Here is a 17,957-nt window from a genome sequence, read left to right on the forward strand (position 1 = left end):
ATTATTTTGTATGACTTGATTTTTTTCATAACAAATGTATGCGTTAGTATACTTTAATAAAATTAAAACAGAAACTATTTAGCTGCGAATGAAGGCCTTGAAGTCAGGGCCAAGCTTTGATACAACTGGGTAGGTTTTGTCGAGGTGACATTTATTTCCAGCCCCTTCCCGTGCCCTCTGATTGGCTCTCTCGGAATTGGTTTTCTCCCAGTATCAAAGGGATTCACTGCCCTCCTGCCCCTGGCTTCCTGCCGCCTTCACTGAGGAAAAGCACATCTCTGGTTGTTTTCTGCTCCTCAACTTTGATCACTACAAAATGAGTCTATTCTTGGTCTCATTCTTAAAATGATTTGTTTTTGGCGCTCCGGGGCTCGCGCCCCTGCCTCGTGCCTGCGCCGCTCGTATGTAAATGAGGGCGCGTGACGCGGGACGCGGATGGACAAGGGAAGAGAGAGAGTGGCCGCTGCCCTCGCCGCCCGGTGCCGGAGCCCTCGGTGCGCGGCGGAGAGGAGAGGATGCCGGCGGGAACTCGACTCTTGGCGCCACCGTCTCATGCACTGTGTAGGTTTTGAGAGTATTTTAGAAGGGCTTTATGGACCACGGCTACGAAGAGCCCTGAGTTTATTTGAAGGATTGTCTACCATCTCTTGATTCTTCACAGTCAACACCAACAGAGGAACTGTCATCTCAGGGCCAGTCCAACACTGAAAGACTGAATGCCAAGCAGAAAATTAGCTAAATGCACTCTTTCGAAAGAAAGACCTTCCTCAGAACTGTGATCCTAACATTCCCCTAGTTGCTCAGGAATTAATGAAAAAGATGATACGTCAGTTTGCAATTGAGTATATTTCAAAAAGTGGTAAAATTCAAGAGAATAGAAATGGTTCAATTGGACCAAGTCTAATATGTAAAAGTATTCAAATGAATCAAGCAGAAAACTCCCTTCAGGAAGAACAGGAAGGCCCCTTAGACCTCACTGTGAATCGAATGCAAGAACAAAATACTCAGCAAGGGGATGGAGTGTTAGATCTCTCTACAAAGAAAACCAGCATAAAATCTGAAGAGTCGTCCGTATGCGATCCTTCTTCTGAAAATTCAATGGCTGGGAGACTACAGAGAAACAGAGAGGACTATGTGGAGAGAAGTGCTGAGTTTGCAGATGGTTTGCTCTCAAAAGCTTTGAAAGACATTCAGTCTGGAGCACTGGACAGAAATAAAGCAGGCATACCTCAAAAAACTTTACTTCTCCACTTAGAAGCCTTACCAGCAGGGAAGCCTGCATCTTTTAAAAACAAAGCTCGAGATTTCAGTGATAGTTACTCATATAAAGACAGTAAAGAAACTTGTGCAGTGCTGCATAAAGTAGCCCTGTGGGCAAGAGCTCAAGCAGAGCGCACAGAAAAAAGTAAACTCAATCTAATTTAAAGAAAAAAATGAAAGCCTACAATATGAAACTTCACGTCCTACTGTACAGTTAAAAATTCCTCAACTACGAGTAAGTTCTGTTTCAAAACCACAACCTGATGGTCCTGGTCTGCTGGATGTTATGTATCAAGTTTCCAAAACCTCTCCAGTCCTAGAAGGATCAGCTCTCCAAAAACTGAAAAATATACTCCCTAAACAGAAGAAAATAGAATGTTCTGGGCCCGTAACTCACTCAAGTGTTGACTCTTACTTTCTACCCGGGGACCTCTCTCCTTTGTGTCTTAATTCTAAAAATGGAACAGTTGATGGAACCTCTGAAAATACTGAAGATGGATTGGATCGAAAAGATAATAAGCAGCCCAGGAAAAAACGTGGCCGTTATCGGCAGTATGATCATGAAATAATGGAAGAGGCTATTGCAATGGTAATGAGTGGCAAAATGAGTGCTTCCAAAGCACAAGGAATTTATGGGGTACCTCACGGCACTTTAGAATACAAGGTAAAAGAAAGATCTGGAACACTGAAGACTCCTCCTCCGAAGAAACTCCGAGTACCAGACACTGGGTTATATAATATGACAGATTCAGGGACTGGCAGCTGCAAAAACAGCAGCAAGCCTGTGTAGATTACTTGTTAGGAAAATGTTTGTACGTGTGTTTGTGTGTGTGTGTGTGTATGTGCACAGGTGTGTGTTTGTGTGTCTATATACACACACGTGGGAATTACAGATGCTCACTCTGACAGGAGACATGAAATTTTGCAGTTGAAAAACCACTTACATGCCTTTTGAAAAAAAGTTTTATTCAGGGTTTTCACTGTGGACAGAATTATATAGTTGCTTACTTAATTCTGATAGTTTGTATTTAATCCTTGTATAAATAGGTGAAAAAGATTGAGGTTTTCTTTAGTAGTCAATAGCATAAAGCGTTGTGGGAAAACAAGTAATTGTCAAGTGAAACATTTTTATAGGTGAAAGACCACCCCAGCCATTCAGTTAAACCATCTTATAATGGAAATATGATATTAATAGTTTTTAAACATTTTTACCTAACATACTTAGAGTTACTGTAAGTACGTCAACCAACCAATCAGAGTTTAAATACGCAGCTATCTCCATACTAAGAAAAATTAATATATACAGTATTAGGACACTACAGTGCATTCTATGAAATATGAAATGCACTCAAGTGCATCCACCAGGAATAGACAAGAAAACCTTAAATGATATGTATAATGAAATTTAATATTTATCATTTAACAGTTGTTGTAGCAGGAAGTTGGGGTTTATAAGGTATACACTTTTTGAAAAAAACTGACACATTGTTAACCCCAGGAGCTATAAAATCCTTTAATATAAGATGGAATACTAAGAACAAAAAGTAATTTAAATTTAATTATTAAAATAATTTAATTTTGTTTTTCATTTGAAAAATAAGCTAATGTGTAAGATTAGAAAAGAAAGTTGGAATGCAACTTAGAGCATGTTTATAATGGGCACAGAAAAAGCTTGAGAATGATCATTTTGGTTTAAATGTGCTGGTTGGTTGATGTTATGACTACTTTAAATTTTAAGGATTGTGATAGACTCCTACTATTGAAAAACCTCAGTGTAACTTTAATATATTTGCTGCTGTGACATTTCAAAACATTTTCAGTTTATCAAAAATGAATTACAGATTTCATTTTGGTGGGCGATACATTATCGTTTTGCTAATAACCAAATTTGCAGTTTGTTCAGGGTCTTAAATGGATTTACAGATATTTCACACTGAAGCTGTTTTGAACTTTCAGTAATGTAAACTCTACTAATTGGGCAGTTAGAAGCTGGGCAGTGCATTTTAACTTTTACTAGCCTCATAAAAGAGACCAGTAATTTTTATATAGCAGTTTTAAAATGTGGTTCAGAGTATCCATGTTGGATTTATGGAGTATGCCGTTTTAGTGGTAAAATGTTATAAAGCATGTGCCTCCATATAAAGATTGGGGATTTGCTTCATATGTTCACAGTTCTCCGAGTGCCCCTTTGCTCTGTTAAAAGTCAGGTTCTGATCATTTTTCTAAGCCAGTTTTCCTAAGTCCAAAAGGAATACTTAAAGCTGAATTTAAAAAATAAGTGCACCTTGTCAAATACTTGTGTTTTTACACTTGTGTTTGTGTGTATCTAATAATCACATATACATGTAATACTAAAGAGATTTTCAGCTATTACATTGAAAAACTGCTTACATATGTATAAGGAAACTGAAGAGAGGGAAATACACAACCAAGTAGATATTTGGTCTCTTCGATCTATACTGAACCCTCTTCAGCAATTAATGTTACCTGCATGCTAGGGTATGAATCCTCTCGCTCTTTTTTATTCCCCCAAGAAAGTATACATAATAGATTGCAAAACAGCAGATGTCAGGGTCATCTTTCTTTTTAAAGAATTAAGCCATATTTTGTGAGGGCCAGAACTTGGATGATTTAATGTATTTCCCCTCCCCGCCCCCCGCGCCCCCAGTGAAAAGCAAAGTTAATGTTTCAACACAATTTTATTGACCTCTTTATACAGAATTTTACTTGCAAAAATTTGGGGGCTTGAAGGCATTACATAATATTTATATTGTATTGAGCTTTTTTATTCCTCACACTATATTTACATTAATAAATTGATTGAGAAGTTTATAGTAAAGGGATACTTACAGAACACTTTTATATCATTTAAAAGATGACCTGACCAAAAACTTGACAGGATTCATAAAATCAGGGATCATTTTGCTATTGACTTCACAGTGCTCAGTAGTTTTATAGGTAATATTATAGTTAATTTGCCGCGTTTTAGTACTTGTATTATTTATTTTTGGTCAGAAATAGTAAATTAAATATTTTTTGATAGTTTGTAGGTAATGATCAACTCCTAACTTTTAAGATTTTTTTATTTTTTCCTTTTTCTCCCCAAAGCCCCCCGGTACATAGTTGTATATTCTTCGTTGTGTGTTCTTCTAGTTGTGGCATGTGGGACGCTGCCTCAGCGTGGTCTGATGAGCAGTGCCATGTCCGCGCCCAGGATTCGAACTAACGAAACACTGGGTCGCCTGCAGCGGAGCGCGCGAACTTAACCACTCGGCCACGGGGCCAGCCCCCAACTCCTAACTTTTAAAAGAAACAAAATGTTTCTAGTTACTGAGTTCACTTTTGATCATACAAACTTGGAAAGGCAGGGAAATTTATGGCTTCCCCTTCCCCCCAGTGATTCCATTAAGATATTCTCTATGTTAAACTTTCAAAGTACTTTATAAATTTAGTTACCAGTTATTACTTATTAATTGACAATTTTCTGAAAAATCCAGTTTCAGCAGACTTTTAATGAAGGTGAAAGCAACCATTATGTGCTTTCTACTTATTTGAATGTTCCTCAAGTATTTTATATTTTAAAAAAAAAAGAAGGAAAAGAAAAAACGGTGCCTCTGTTTTTAGAAAACTACTGCTCAGTAAAGTTGTTTAAACCATTTCTGGTAGCTAATGATAATTTTATATTAAATTGTATACTAACTTTAGTGAGACTGATTTTTTTAGTTGTTTACAGTACAAATACTTGTATTTGTTTTTTAATTGCAGTATTTCCATTGTCACAGTAATTTAGTAAAACTCTGGCTGCCTTGATTTTGACAGATTTTGTTAATATAAACTGATTGTTAGGCAATTAGTTATATTTATGCATAAATCAATTGCTCTATGATTCATGAATTATTTATTACAATATTTTCTAATGAATTCATGTATCTGTCTTGTGTTGTACTGTAATTCTGTTCCTACTTTGTGTTGTTATATATCTAAATCTGATTGTATGAATTTTAATTGTTCAGTTAACGTGTTTCTAGGTTGTAATTTGTAGTAAAGCTCTTCAGTGCTTTTGCACTTAAATTTAAAAAATAAATAAAAAATAAAAATGATTTGGTTTTGGCTCATGGTAAAAATCAGTAATAATCTAATAACTGAAATTCCCTTCCTCCTCCTGTTCCCATCCCTGCCAAATATTATTTAATGTGTGATCTCATTTAGGGAGATTAGATGGGAGAGTTTTATATGCATGTTTTTGTTTTTTAATCTCAGAAACAGAGGGTTAAATTGATCAGATGCTTCACTGCACGGTGTATTAGTATTACGGTTCATACCAAGTACCTCATGTGATAAATTTATCCCCTTTTATTTTCATCCCCCTCTCTCATTCTCTACCCACCTTGAGAATTTTAACTCTAAATAATGAGCTCAAAAGAATTCATCTCTGTTGGCAGACTGTTAAGGCACTGGGATAGGTAGGGGAAAATTATTTGGGAGTGTGTGAGAAAGAGGCCTTCCCAAGGAACTTCAAATTACACCATCTTTACAGGGCTTGTTTTATTCTTTTTACGTAATGATTCAGTAGTCACTATCAACTGGGACTGGAATTAGGATGGACTTTAAATCTCTTGTTGAGATGTTTTCTTATGGCAAGGTCTCATTAACATCATTTAAACAGAGTATAGCACAACACCCCAAGCAGGTGGGTGCTTAGTAAGTATTATCATGCAGTGATAATGATGATGTAAAACTATAGGCTTCAGGTAAGGGTTGATGACTTATTCACCACACACCTTAAACTACATTCTTAAAACACAGATGAAACTCATTAAATTATTTTGACAGTTTTATATGCTTCATCAACATGTTGGATATGGGATAAACAAACGGCCTACAATTAACTACAAACAATTATTTCCACTATTATTAACGGATGTTCACCAATAGCATTATATAACCTACACAACAAAGAGCATCTACTTGCAAGAAATGCAGCACATTGTTTTTTATTTCCTGTATCTCATTTATTCAATACACATTTTTTCCATGAGAAACATTATTGGTGTTAACACTCATCCAAAAGTTCATTACTTAATGCAAACGATTTTCTAGGTAGAGAAAAAAATTGTATATATTTCTGTAGATGAGGGCACATTTTGCAACATATTTTGTAATTTTCCTCTCAGAAGTATGAAAATTCTAAAGAAAAGATTATGAAATATATTGAAGTGAAACCTCTTAAAGGCAGGAACTAGCTTATTTTTTTTCAGTATTTTCTTTTGTACTTCTAAATAGAGTCTGGACTTTATCTTCACATTGTTTTATAGAACTCATATATCTGTATTTTTCTTGAATTTGCATTATTAGGTCCACAAGAGACGTACTTTTTTTTTTTAACTTTTATAAAATACTCAATTTGGGAAAGTCTGTCCTACTCGATTTCAAACAACGTGGGAGCGAGATCTTGTTTGACTTCATCCACGTATATTTTTCAGTAACAGGTTTCAGTGTCTTGCTGATAAATATTGCTTAAATAAAGCATGAATGCAAATTTTTCTTTCTGTAGTATTTTATACTTGTTTTAAAATAAGTTGAAAAGGGTTTAATTAAACATAGAAGTAGCTCCCCTCCAAAAATTTCTCTCCTTCACTATTTGTGATCACTAAGAGGAACCAGAAAGAAAACTCCCCAGCGAGACAAGTGAAATATAAAAAGAATAAGAGAAAGAAAAAGAAAGGAACCTTGTTTTCTATACCACATTCACTTAAGACAAAAATAGGGAAGCTATTTTTTAGCTTGAAAATAATGTTATGTGTTCTATGCTGCAGATATTCAATTTTATATCCTAGGAAACACTACTGTTCTACTAGGAGGCAGTGTAAGTGTGAGTCCTGGCTCTGCCGCTTGTTGTGAGACCTTGGTCAAGCTACCCGACCTTGCCAACCCTTACCGTCCCGGTCCGTAAAAGGTAGTAACATCTACCTCCACAAGCTATTGATCGAATAAGGCTGACAACACAGCGATGACACGTGCCAAGCGCTCCTATGGCACCTGTCATCACGAGCAGCTCAGTGAAGTTCGTATCTCAGCGACTCGGTGGGTCAATGCAGTACACGTAGAAGCACACTGATGGGAATGCGTAGGTTGAATTTCATTACACAGGTTAGTATTAGCCAGGCATTTTACTAGCTGGACTCTGAGTATTGTTTAATCTCACTGTGTTTGATTAGCCAAATTCAAAATTAGTAATTCTGCGCTCAGGTTATCTCATTCTCCACGGCGCGGTCAGAGAAGACGCTGCCTCTTGAGGACCGCAGACCGCAGCGTTTGCAGTGCGCGTTTGCTGTGGCGGAAGAGAACACCGGACGTTCAAGCCCGGGCTCAAGCCACGATCTCTCAAACCATGAAGACATCCGCAGCGAATTTACAAAAAAAAAAAAAGGCAGAGCAACACCGACATGTCAGTCTTCTAAAGCTTCCGAAGCCGCTGCCGGATTCCAGGGCGCTGGCGCGCTCGCGGCACTGCGACAGGGGCGGGGCCGCAGCCGTAAAGCAGCGCCCCAGACCACGTGGGCTCCGACGCGGCCCGGTGCCCTTGGAGGCTCTTGCTGGGGGGTCATGGCAGGTTCGGTGCAGGGCAGTGGGTCCAGGGCTCTGGACCTGCTCCGGACCCTGCCCCGGGTTAGCCTGGCCAACTTAAAGCCGAATCCGGGCTCCAGGAAACTGGTAAGTGGCTGGTGGCGTTGCGGGCAAGCGCTGGCGCACGGGGCGATGGAAGCGGCCCTGCACTGCCCGCGCTTTCCGGGGACTGCTTACTCCAGAGGGTATTGGGATGGAGGTAGGGTTTCTGAGTCCCTGTTCTCCTTAACTGCAGAGGAAAATCTTCTCGCGTGGTGTCAACTCGTAATACGGTTTATGCTTAAAAGCATAATTATGCTAGGGCGTAGGAGCGAAGTCGCACTGCAAAATGATTGTCCCGTTCAAAATTGGAATTAAAATGAAGGACTTTTCCAGTATAGCTTCATGGGAAAGAGTTGAATTGATTTATTCCGTTAGATGTCTCTTCAAATCACTAAATACAGCCAGAAAAGCTGTTAGGTGACGTACTGTAATTTTGAAAATCAGTTCGTTGCCTTCGTGAAGTGACAGGAAGTAAATTAAGAAAAATGTTTTCTTTATAAATTAATCTTTAAATAAAATAATGTATGGGTAGCAATGACATATTTACAATTCCAAAATAGAATTTCTTAACTATCATGTAAGCTTTGTTTGTTGTGGATGTTTAACTCTAGGTTTTTTTCCGTTCGAGCCTGTTGTAGAACCCTTATCCCCATCCCATCCTTGGAAGTTTGCCTTTGAAACACAGCTTGCACTTTGGTTGCAAGAATTAGGTACATCTTCAGAGGCAAAGATGCTGATTTAGAGTGTTTGGACGCTAGAGCAGCTAGGACAGTGCTTGGCACAAGGTAGTGTTAGCTAGTACTGGTTGGTTGGATGAATAAATGGTGTAACAAAAAATATACAACGAAAAGATGAGATACAGTTTATAAAAAGGCATCTGTAGATCATAAAACTTTGTTCTTTCCTTTAGGAAAGACGACCGAGGGGGCGGAGAAGAGGTAGAAGATGTGGCAGAGGCGACAGATAAAGGAGAACGACAGAGAGGAACCCGGCCCCGACTGGGCTTTGAGGGAGGCCAGACTCCATTTTACATACAAATCCCAAAATACGGGTTTAATGAAGGACATAGGTAGGTTGTTCTGCTTTTTAAAGTAGAAAGCCCTGTTTTTCGCTGAGAATCACCTAAAAAATAGCTTGGTAGAAATTGATAGTCACTTTGAAGCAAACTTTTGCCCCTGTTCCTCTGAAGCATCTTTAGTCGTGCAATTAGTTTGGAATAGCAGGGAAAAAAGCCCAGACATTGAGCCTGCAAAATGGAGATAATGATGCCTGCTCTCCTGGTTGTTTAGAGGCTTAGCAATAATATATATAAAAACCTGGCTCATTGTGATTACCCAATAAATGACAACTACGATGGTTACTTTGAGTTCCATTAATGCATAATTCAGATAGTGGGTTAAATTTTCCCCAAATTTGTTTGTTGATTTGTGTAAATGAGTGAAGTAAAATGCTTAAGAGGCAAAGTATTTTTAGCAAAATAAAGGAAATACTGGTTTTGTGTCGTTACCAAAAATCAAGCAGTATAACGTTTCTGTTGTAGTCAGGAGGGTCTTATTTTGTTACCATCTAAATTGTTGGAGGAAAATAGAGAACAAAACTTTTAAGTTGATGTGGAGAACTTAAGAGGAAGAGAGTTGAGTTTTCCAACTGTTACTTTCTTGTTTTGTAGCTTCAGACGCCGGTATCAGCCTTTGAGTCTCAACAGGCTGCAGTGTCTTATTGATTTGGGTCGAGTTGATCCTACTCAGCCTATTGACTTAACCCAGCTTGTCAATGGGAGAGGTGTGACCATCCAGCCATATAAAAGGGATTATGGTGTCCAGCTGGTAGAGGAGGTAAGTCTGGATTAGTATTTTTGGAGTTAGATAGGAGGCTATTTCTGATTTTCATATAATCTATACTCTGCCTCCTTTGTTTTTATCCCTTTTGAATTGTTATAACCATTACATAGTGGTGATTGTGTTTATACTCAGTTGTGGTTTTAGAAAGCCAGCATGATCACGTCGAGGGGCCTCTGTTCCCATGGTCCGGGAATGCTCTTCTCCCGTGTGTCCGTTCAGCTTGTTCCCTCCCTCCCTTTGGTTCTCTGTTCAGATCTGATAATATCAGAAAGGTCTTTTTTGATTTTCTTTTATAAAGGAACACTCAGCCCCCACCCGCTTCCCCCACAGTCGTACTCTGTCTGCATTACTCTGCCCGAAGTATTTTTTCTTTGAATATATGAACACCTGACATTTATTACTAAGTAATGCATTTATTTTTCACTGTCTTCCTCAGTGTGATGTAAGTTCTTTGAGAGCAGGTACTGTGATTCATTCCTATGTTTGCAATATTGGAAATATTGGCTCATGATAATAACTCAGTATTTATGGAAGAAAGGGATCAAATCCAATTCTAATCGCAGTAAAGGACTTTTCTATTTATAGACATTGGCCAGGCATTTCATAAGCAAATAAACGTGTTGTTAATTAACTGCTCCTCCTCCTTGTTGTCAGTAATGTAACTGTGTGAGTAACTTAGTGTCCACTAGAGGGAGGCATATGTTTATGGAAAAACCTTTTAGATTCCTTTGAAAAAGTAAACCTTACGGATAAAGGATTTTCAAATAAGATGATTTGAAGATAGATTACCAAATATGCGATTAAGTCTCAGTATCCTACTCTGGGTGTATAAGGGAATGCACATGTAAATTGACATGGAAAAATCCGTGACCTCTTCAGCTGTTAAACTGCGCATCCCAGCAACTCACAGGTATGTGTCTATTAAACTAACAAAAATAATCCTGAAAACGACACCAGGGCAGTGGTTGTGTAAGTACAGTTCCACATCGTTTACAGCGCTGTAAATTGATTTCAGATTTGTAGTAAATAGTGGATAATAAGACTTTCTGATCCTTCAGCATAAAATTACCAATTTGGAAAGACATGTTTTCAAGGAAAAACAAAATAAACCTAACTGATAGAAAGACATTCCTAAAAATGCTTTTATAATACTTAAAATACTGCAACTAACCCCAATGTCCAAGGATGGGGAGTGGTCAAGCAATCTATGGAATAGTAATTAAAAATCACAAATTATAGGGGCTGGCCCTGTGGCCTAGTGGTTAAGTTTGGCGCCCTCCCCTTCTGTGGCCTGGGTTCAGTTCCTGGGTACAGACCCACACCACTCGTCGACGGCCATGCTCTGGCAGCAACCCGCAGACAAAATAGAGAAAGACGGGCAACAGATGTTAGCTCAGGGTGAATCTTCCTCAGCAGAAAAAAAAAAAAAAATCACAAATAATATGGCAAGACCTTACTTTATTGAGTCAAACGTACCATAATTATTAAAATGCAGGTCGGTATCATAGATGGAAAAAGTGTATCTTAGAATTGATGGAATATTTTTTAAATATATTAAAGGTTCATAATTAATAAAAGGAACTTGATTGGGAGCCAGCTTGTTTCAACCACACCAAAATAGGAAAAAATTCTTATCACTACAAAAAGAATGGTAATGATGCCATCTTTTTATTTTTGTCAGAATCTGTTTTGAAATTAAAATATAGCACATCCTAACTAAAGTGATCAAAAGTAGAACTTAAAAAAGTTCAGGACTACATTTTTCAGTGTTGACCATGGTAGGGAAAGGTAAACTTATTTTCTGTCAGTTTAGAGGCTGTAGTAAAGTCAATAATGAATGCAAAGTGAATTTCTGTTGTCCTTTGCTCCCTTTTTTCTTAGAGGGGGTGACCCCTCCAAAGCTCAGATATTTTATTCTTTCGCTGATTCTAGCCCACTCGTCCCCCTCTTTAACCTTCTCTTGGCCTCTTGCTTGTTAAGGGATAGGAAGATAAGTCATGATCTGTATCCTACAGCATAATGTTGTGGTTAAGAACACATACTGTGGCTGGACTGTCTGGGTTAGAATCCTAGCTTTGTGATTTTGGGCAAGGTATTTAACCTATCTGTGCTTCAGTTTCCCCATCTGTGAAGTTGGTTTAGCAATAATCCTGTCATAGGGTTGTTATGAGGGTTAAACAGCCAACTATTACCGAAGTACTGGGAATGGGTGCTTATATTGGTGTCTACGAAATACATCAAGTGAAAATATAGTCATCTCTGCTCACAGGGAAGGAAAATTGGTAAAAGAAGGGGGCCTAGAAAATGTAAAAGAATTTGATGTTATTTGATAGGACCTGGAAGCAGAAGTCTTTGAAGTAGGAATTGCTGTTACATTGTGGGCATTTTGGAGGAGGAAACACAGTGTAAAAAGGAAGCTTGCCATAGTTAATTTACTTTTAGCCAAGCTAGCTACTCACAGACTATTTTGACGTGTTACAGGGTGCTGATACCTTTAAGGCGAAAGTTAATATTGAAGTACAGTTGGCTTCGGAACTAGCCATTGCTGCAATCGAAGAGAGTGGTGGTGTCGTTACTACAGCCTTCTGTGATCCCAGAAGTCTGGGTAAGCTTGCTCCGCAGTCATTTTCTTCTCTCCCTCTTTGTCTCATGCTGGCTGCATGTGAGGATTGTAAAAGTCCTCATGGCTGTTTGACTTGCCGTTTGGACACCTCTGTTTTCTGTTTCAGGATTTCTTATTAGTGCTGTGGCTGGTGGGGCTCTGTCCTCTGATAGACCTCAGCCAGTAGGTCATAAAAAGGTTTTGTTTTTGTTTTTGAACACAGGGCTTAAATACAATGTTACCTATGTCTAGAAACTCACTAATGGTTGGTAACCCAGGAGTAACTCTGACTTTCAAGATACAAACTTTTGAAAATTAAGCATTTCCATTTGTTTACTTAAAACAAGCTTATTTAATTAAAAGAGTTCTTGGAATTAAGTTCTCATCTTGGTCATATTTAAAAATTAATGATTATAAAATACCATTATTAAAAGAAAACCATCATGTAAATAAAATAGTCAACATTTGCCTTTCTCTTTTTTTAATTTAAAAATTGTTTTAGAAATTCTATGCAAACCTGTTCCATTCTTTCTGCGTGGACAACCCATTCCAAAACGAATGCTTGCACCTGAAGCACTGGTGCCGTATTATACTGATGCAAAGAATCGTGGTGACCTGGCGGATCCGGCCAAATTTCCTGAAGCAAGACTTGAACTCGCCCAGAAGTATGGTTATATTTTACCTGACGTTACTAAAGATGAACTCTTCAAAGTTACTACTCGAAAGGACCCAAGGCAGATTTTCTTTGGTCTTGCTCCTGGACGGGTGGTGAATATGGCAGATAAGAAAATCCTGAAACCTACAGAGGAGAATGTCCTCAAGTATTACAGCTCATGAATTCCCTTCCAAGAAAGCAGAGTTGGAAAAGAGGACTGGAAAAGGAGGCCATGCGATAAAACAAAGAATTGGTGCGGTCACTGTGTTTGAGTGATGTCTACGACCTGGCTCTCAATAATACTTTCATCTTGGTCATTGTATTATTTCTTATCATAGTCATTGTCAAGGAAAGTCTGCCTAGCAATGGCTTAAACAAATTAGTTTTTTTCTTATTTTTTATCACCTAAGAAGAATTGGTAGTGACGGTAATAGCCATAGCAGTTCAATAATCTTGCAGTTTCTGTATCTGCAATTCTCATGGCCTCTCCCCAAGACCCTAAGATGATCACCATGGCTCCAGTAAGAATAACCTTAAAGGGCAGGAAGAAGCGGGGAGAATGGTTCAAGCTATAGCTGCCCTGTTCATAAGGAAGCAAAAGTTTTCTCATGACCACCCCTTGCAGACTTTCATATACATCTTATTATCCATAGCTGTGTCATTTGATTCCCTCTAAGGGCAATGAGGCTGACGCACTGAGACTTAACTATGCCTGCCTCTACAGTTGGTAGATGGGAGAGGCAGAACATCCTTGGGGATGGAAATTGATTAGCCAACCACTAAGGACTGCCAACGTCATCAAAAAAGTTATTCATTCAGTATATATTTGTTGAATGTCAAGTATTCTAGGTTCTATTTAAATAACATAATATACATATATTTTATAGGGTACTTGATATTTACAAAATATATTTTTATAAATATAAAATAATTAAAAATACTTTAGAAAAGGTGCACTACTTCAAAAAAAGATCATAATAGAAGTTTTCAATGTACATGTTTTAAAATGTGCTTTCAAAAACCGTACCTAGGCATTCTGGAAAATGTAATGAAAACAGGTATTGCAGTTTGAATGGTACTACGCTAGAAAACAGAAGTAAATAGTTGTAGCAAAAACTTGTAGATATAAAGATGTTTCTGTGAGAACATAAAGGGCTGATGTACCCATAATGCACATGACAGAGGGTTTAACAATGTGCTGCCAGGCACCGTAGCTTTTATATACTCGTTGATCCGTTGCTGCTGCTATTAAGTTGGTTTTTCTTACTAACGCAATAGGATAGACTTAGGGTAGATGATAATAACACATTGTGTTCTGTGAGAAAATATTGGGCCGTGGAAAAGAGAAAATTAAAAGGGGCGATTTAATTTTGAAGTTACATATATGATCCTGAAAGAGATAGAGAAACAACAGGAATAGTATTATCTTATAATAGCACATCTATTTATTTGGTAAATTTAAGACAACTGTTTAATAGTATCTTTATTATGTTCAAGATTATCATTATTATGTTTAAGATATTATTATTATGTTTTTAAGACATAATTTTCACTCTGAGCTCATTAGTAACAGTATAACAAAAGTTGAGGCAAATTCATTTTTGTTTTCAATCTGAAAAAAGTCACTTTTGGAAGTTTCAAGAATGGAAAAAGTGCTATAAATGTGTTTCATTAAATTGTTCTTTTAAAAATGTATTTTGAAAGTCTACAACAATGTATGAACACACCATTTTACTATTAATTTCTTCTCCTGTACATATCCGTGAGACCAGAATAAAAATGGACTATTTTCCTGGCTAGATATGCATTTATTTCATAAAGGAGCTCCTAATTGCGGAAATACTTGGGTGAAACCATCATCTCCATTCTCTGGATCCATTCCCAACGTCAGATGGAGAGACGAATGTGACTGGATTTCACCTGTTCAGCTTGTAACCCCAACCTTTGTCTCCACTTGGAATAAAGTTGTGTACTTTCGCTATCAAAAGGAACTTCCCATTCACCATCTGGCCCTTCAGCAGTCCCCTAAGCACTAAAAATAGAAGTAAGACTAAACGGGTGAAATTAATTTTAATGATTTGTTTTACTTAAGCCAGTATTTCCAAGTATTGTCATTTCAATGTGTACGTAGTGTACACTTAGTAATGAGATATTTGATCTTCTTTTTTTGTACTAAGTTTTCAAAATCTGGCTTTTACAGCCTATCTCAATTCAGACTATCTGCATTTCAAGTGTTCAATAGCCACATGTGGCTAATGGCTACTGTGTTGGACAGTCCAACTCCAGAGTATCTGGGATTTAGCTACTCTGTTTCCAGTTGACTAAAGCAGCACAGCTACCGTGACAATCAAGTTCGGTGGTGGGTTAAAATAGTTCTATATGAATTGATGTGCATAATGAAGATGCATGCCTAATTAAAATACAAAACCACCTCCCCTTGGAGAGAAATCAAGCAGGTACCATAAGCCAAAACATAGACCACACATCAGAAAATATTTAGATAATCATCACAAATCTGCTTTTAATTTTGAAATATTTGAAACATAACCAGCCAATATTAGAAGACTAACAGAAAATATTTGAAGTAATCCAATAGTACAAAATAGAGGCAATAAAAGTTATGAGTATTTAATAAATGTTGTGTTCAATAACATGGATAATATAGCCATGAAGTATCTTTAAGTAAAAAGAGTTAGAAGACACTGTGTCTGATATTACTTCATTTTGGTAAAATAAAAACATTTATCATTATTTGAACAAATACATAGTAAAAAACATTGAAAATGCTTATTTATGTTTTCTAAAGGCACCATTTTTTGTTCATAACAAAAAATAAAATAAGGCATGGCACTGTGCATGAGTAGCTAATCTGAAAAACCTTCCACTGTAAACGCCTGGATATGCAAGACAAATTATATCAAGCATTCTTGTACCTGCAAAATTGAGGTCATATAAAGGAAAGCACAATGCCTCGTTTTCCACAAAGGAGGAGGAGTTCAGAACAAGCTCAATGAGCATCCAGTGCTGAGGCTGGTGTACCGCTTCCCTAAGTTGATGGGTATGGGAGGATGGGTGGGGAGCTTCTCTAGAACCTAGAGGATTGGGTTTTACTATCCCTACTGGAAGAGGAACTCTGTACTGGGACCCTGAAGGATCCGTGTTTCACAATGAAACCCCTACAGTAAAACTAACCCTCAATGAAAAACTTGGCTGAAATAGAAACCCACAAACACAGGGAGTTGACAGACAAGTCTTTGTTTTTTTCTTGGACTCCAGCTGGGATTCCTCTAAGAATTTGTCACTAAATGTGTGCCATCCAGTTGGTGTGGCTTCAGTGTCCACCACAACTGTACCTAGGAAAAGTCTAGCCGAAAAATAAATATAAAAGTATATTCTAAATTAATTGCATTTCCGTAGCAAGAGAAACTCTACACCCAGGCTACACAACAGTTTCAAGATAAAGCATTATGAAGTTTTAGCTTCTAGTATAAATATAAATTTACAAATCCTATATTGGGGTTTCTATTGTTAGATAACAAATTCTTACAAAACTACTGGCTGAAAACCACCTTTCCATATACTTATGGGTTCTGTGGGTTTAGAATTCAGGAAAAGCATAGGAGGAAGCTTCTACATGTTGCATGGTGTCTGGGGCACAGGCTCGTGAAGACTTGACAGGTCAGGGTGACTCCGTGGCTGGTGGCTGGAATCAATCAGAGGAGTCTTCACATGTCTGTGAGTTGATTTTGGCTGTAGTCTGGGTCCTCAGTGAGGGTTCACAGGAGCACCAGCATTTGGCCTCTCCGTGTGACTTGGGATTTCCACTGCATGGTGGCCCCAAGGTTCCAAAAGCAAGCGTCTTTGCAAACAAGTCAGAATCAACATTGCCTTTCATGACATAGCTTCAGGAGTCCTGCAGCATCACATCTGCTATATTCTATTTGTTAAAAGTGAGTTACTTATATCAGCTGAGATTTGAAGGAAGGGGACACGGAAACTGCCCTCAATGAGAAGAGTGTTAAAGGATTTATGGACATATTTTAAAAACACCACAGTCTGCATTTGGGCTACAAATTATTTAAATTCCTCTCACTTGCAAAACATACTTACCTTCTCCCAAGACCCCTCAAAAATTTGATTTCATTACAGCATTTGGGTCCGGTTCAAGGCCCAGGATCTCATAATCTAAATCAGATCCAGGCCAGATTAAGTTCTTCAGATACAGTCACCCTTGATATGAAGACCTGTGAAGCAAAGAGGTAAGTTTTCTGCCCCCTCTAGCCACACCCCTCTTCCAAACATACACATCTGTGGGGATACAGGCATTGGATAACTGCTACTGATATACCCACTTAAAAAGATGGCAAAAAAAAAAATTTGTTATGTAACAGTGATACAGTGTCGGATACATATGCTGTGTATCCACAGCAATTCTGAGGTACACCCAGGTGCATGCTGGCAGTTCTCTGATGTAGGCTCAGCCCTACTCTCTGGAGGGTTTTTTTCTTGCTTTTGTTTTGCTTTCCCCATGGTGCTTGGCTTTGACTTCTGGTTTCTTGGTTCTGTACTCTGACAAGCTGCACGGTATTTCCATAGATAAAGCATGACAAATTATGAGCTAAAGATGCCAAGTTATAAGGCCCATTATGAAAAAACCTAACATGATTGAATGTAATTAATATCAACTGAAAGTAGGTTTAGAATGCTAAGAATTTATAAAAGTGGTATGATAAATTATAAAAAGCATATTTTAAATGATTAAGACACAATCTTAAAATCTGAAAAATAAGATACCACGAAGGGGTAGGTATAAAAAAGTAGAATTTTATAAACAAAAGTTTTATTAAAATTTAAAACACCTTACACGGGTAAAATAACAGTTTAGATACAACTGAAGACAGAATTAGTTAACCAGAAGAAAGGACTAAAG

At 37.9% G+C, this 17,957-nt stretch overlaps 2 pseudogenes; both read left to right on the forward strand.

Moving 5' to 3' along the window:
• Positions 1–290: 290 nt before the first annotated feature.
• Positions 291–4,752, forward strand: LOC138922552 (ligand-dependent nuclear receptor corepressor-like protein pseudogene; annotated as a pseudogene).
• Positions 4,753–7,725: 2,973 nt separating this feature from the next.
• Positions 7,726–14,826, forward strand: LOC138922553 (large ribosomal subunit protein uL15m-like; annotated as a pseudogene).
• Positions 14,827–17,957: the final 3,131 nt, after the last annotated feature.

Source organism: Equus caballus, unplaced genomic scaffold (assembly GCF_041296265.1).
Source record: "Equus caballus isolate H_3958 breed thoroughbred unplaced genomic scaffold, TB-T2T haplotype2-0001096, whole genome shotgun sequence".
Taxonomy (NCBI): Eukaryota; Metazoa; Chordata; class Mammalia; order Perissodactyla; family Equidae; genus Equus; species Equus caballus.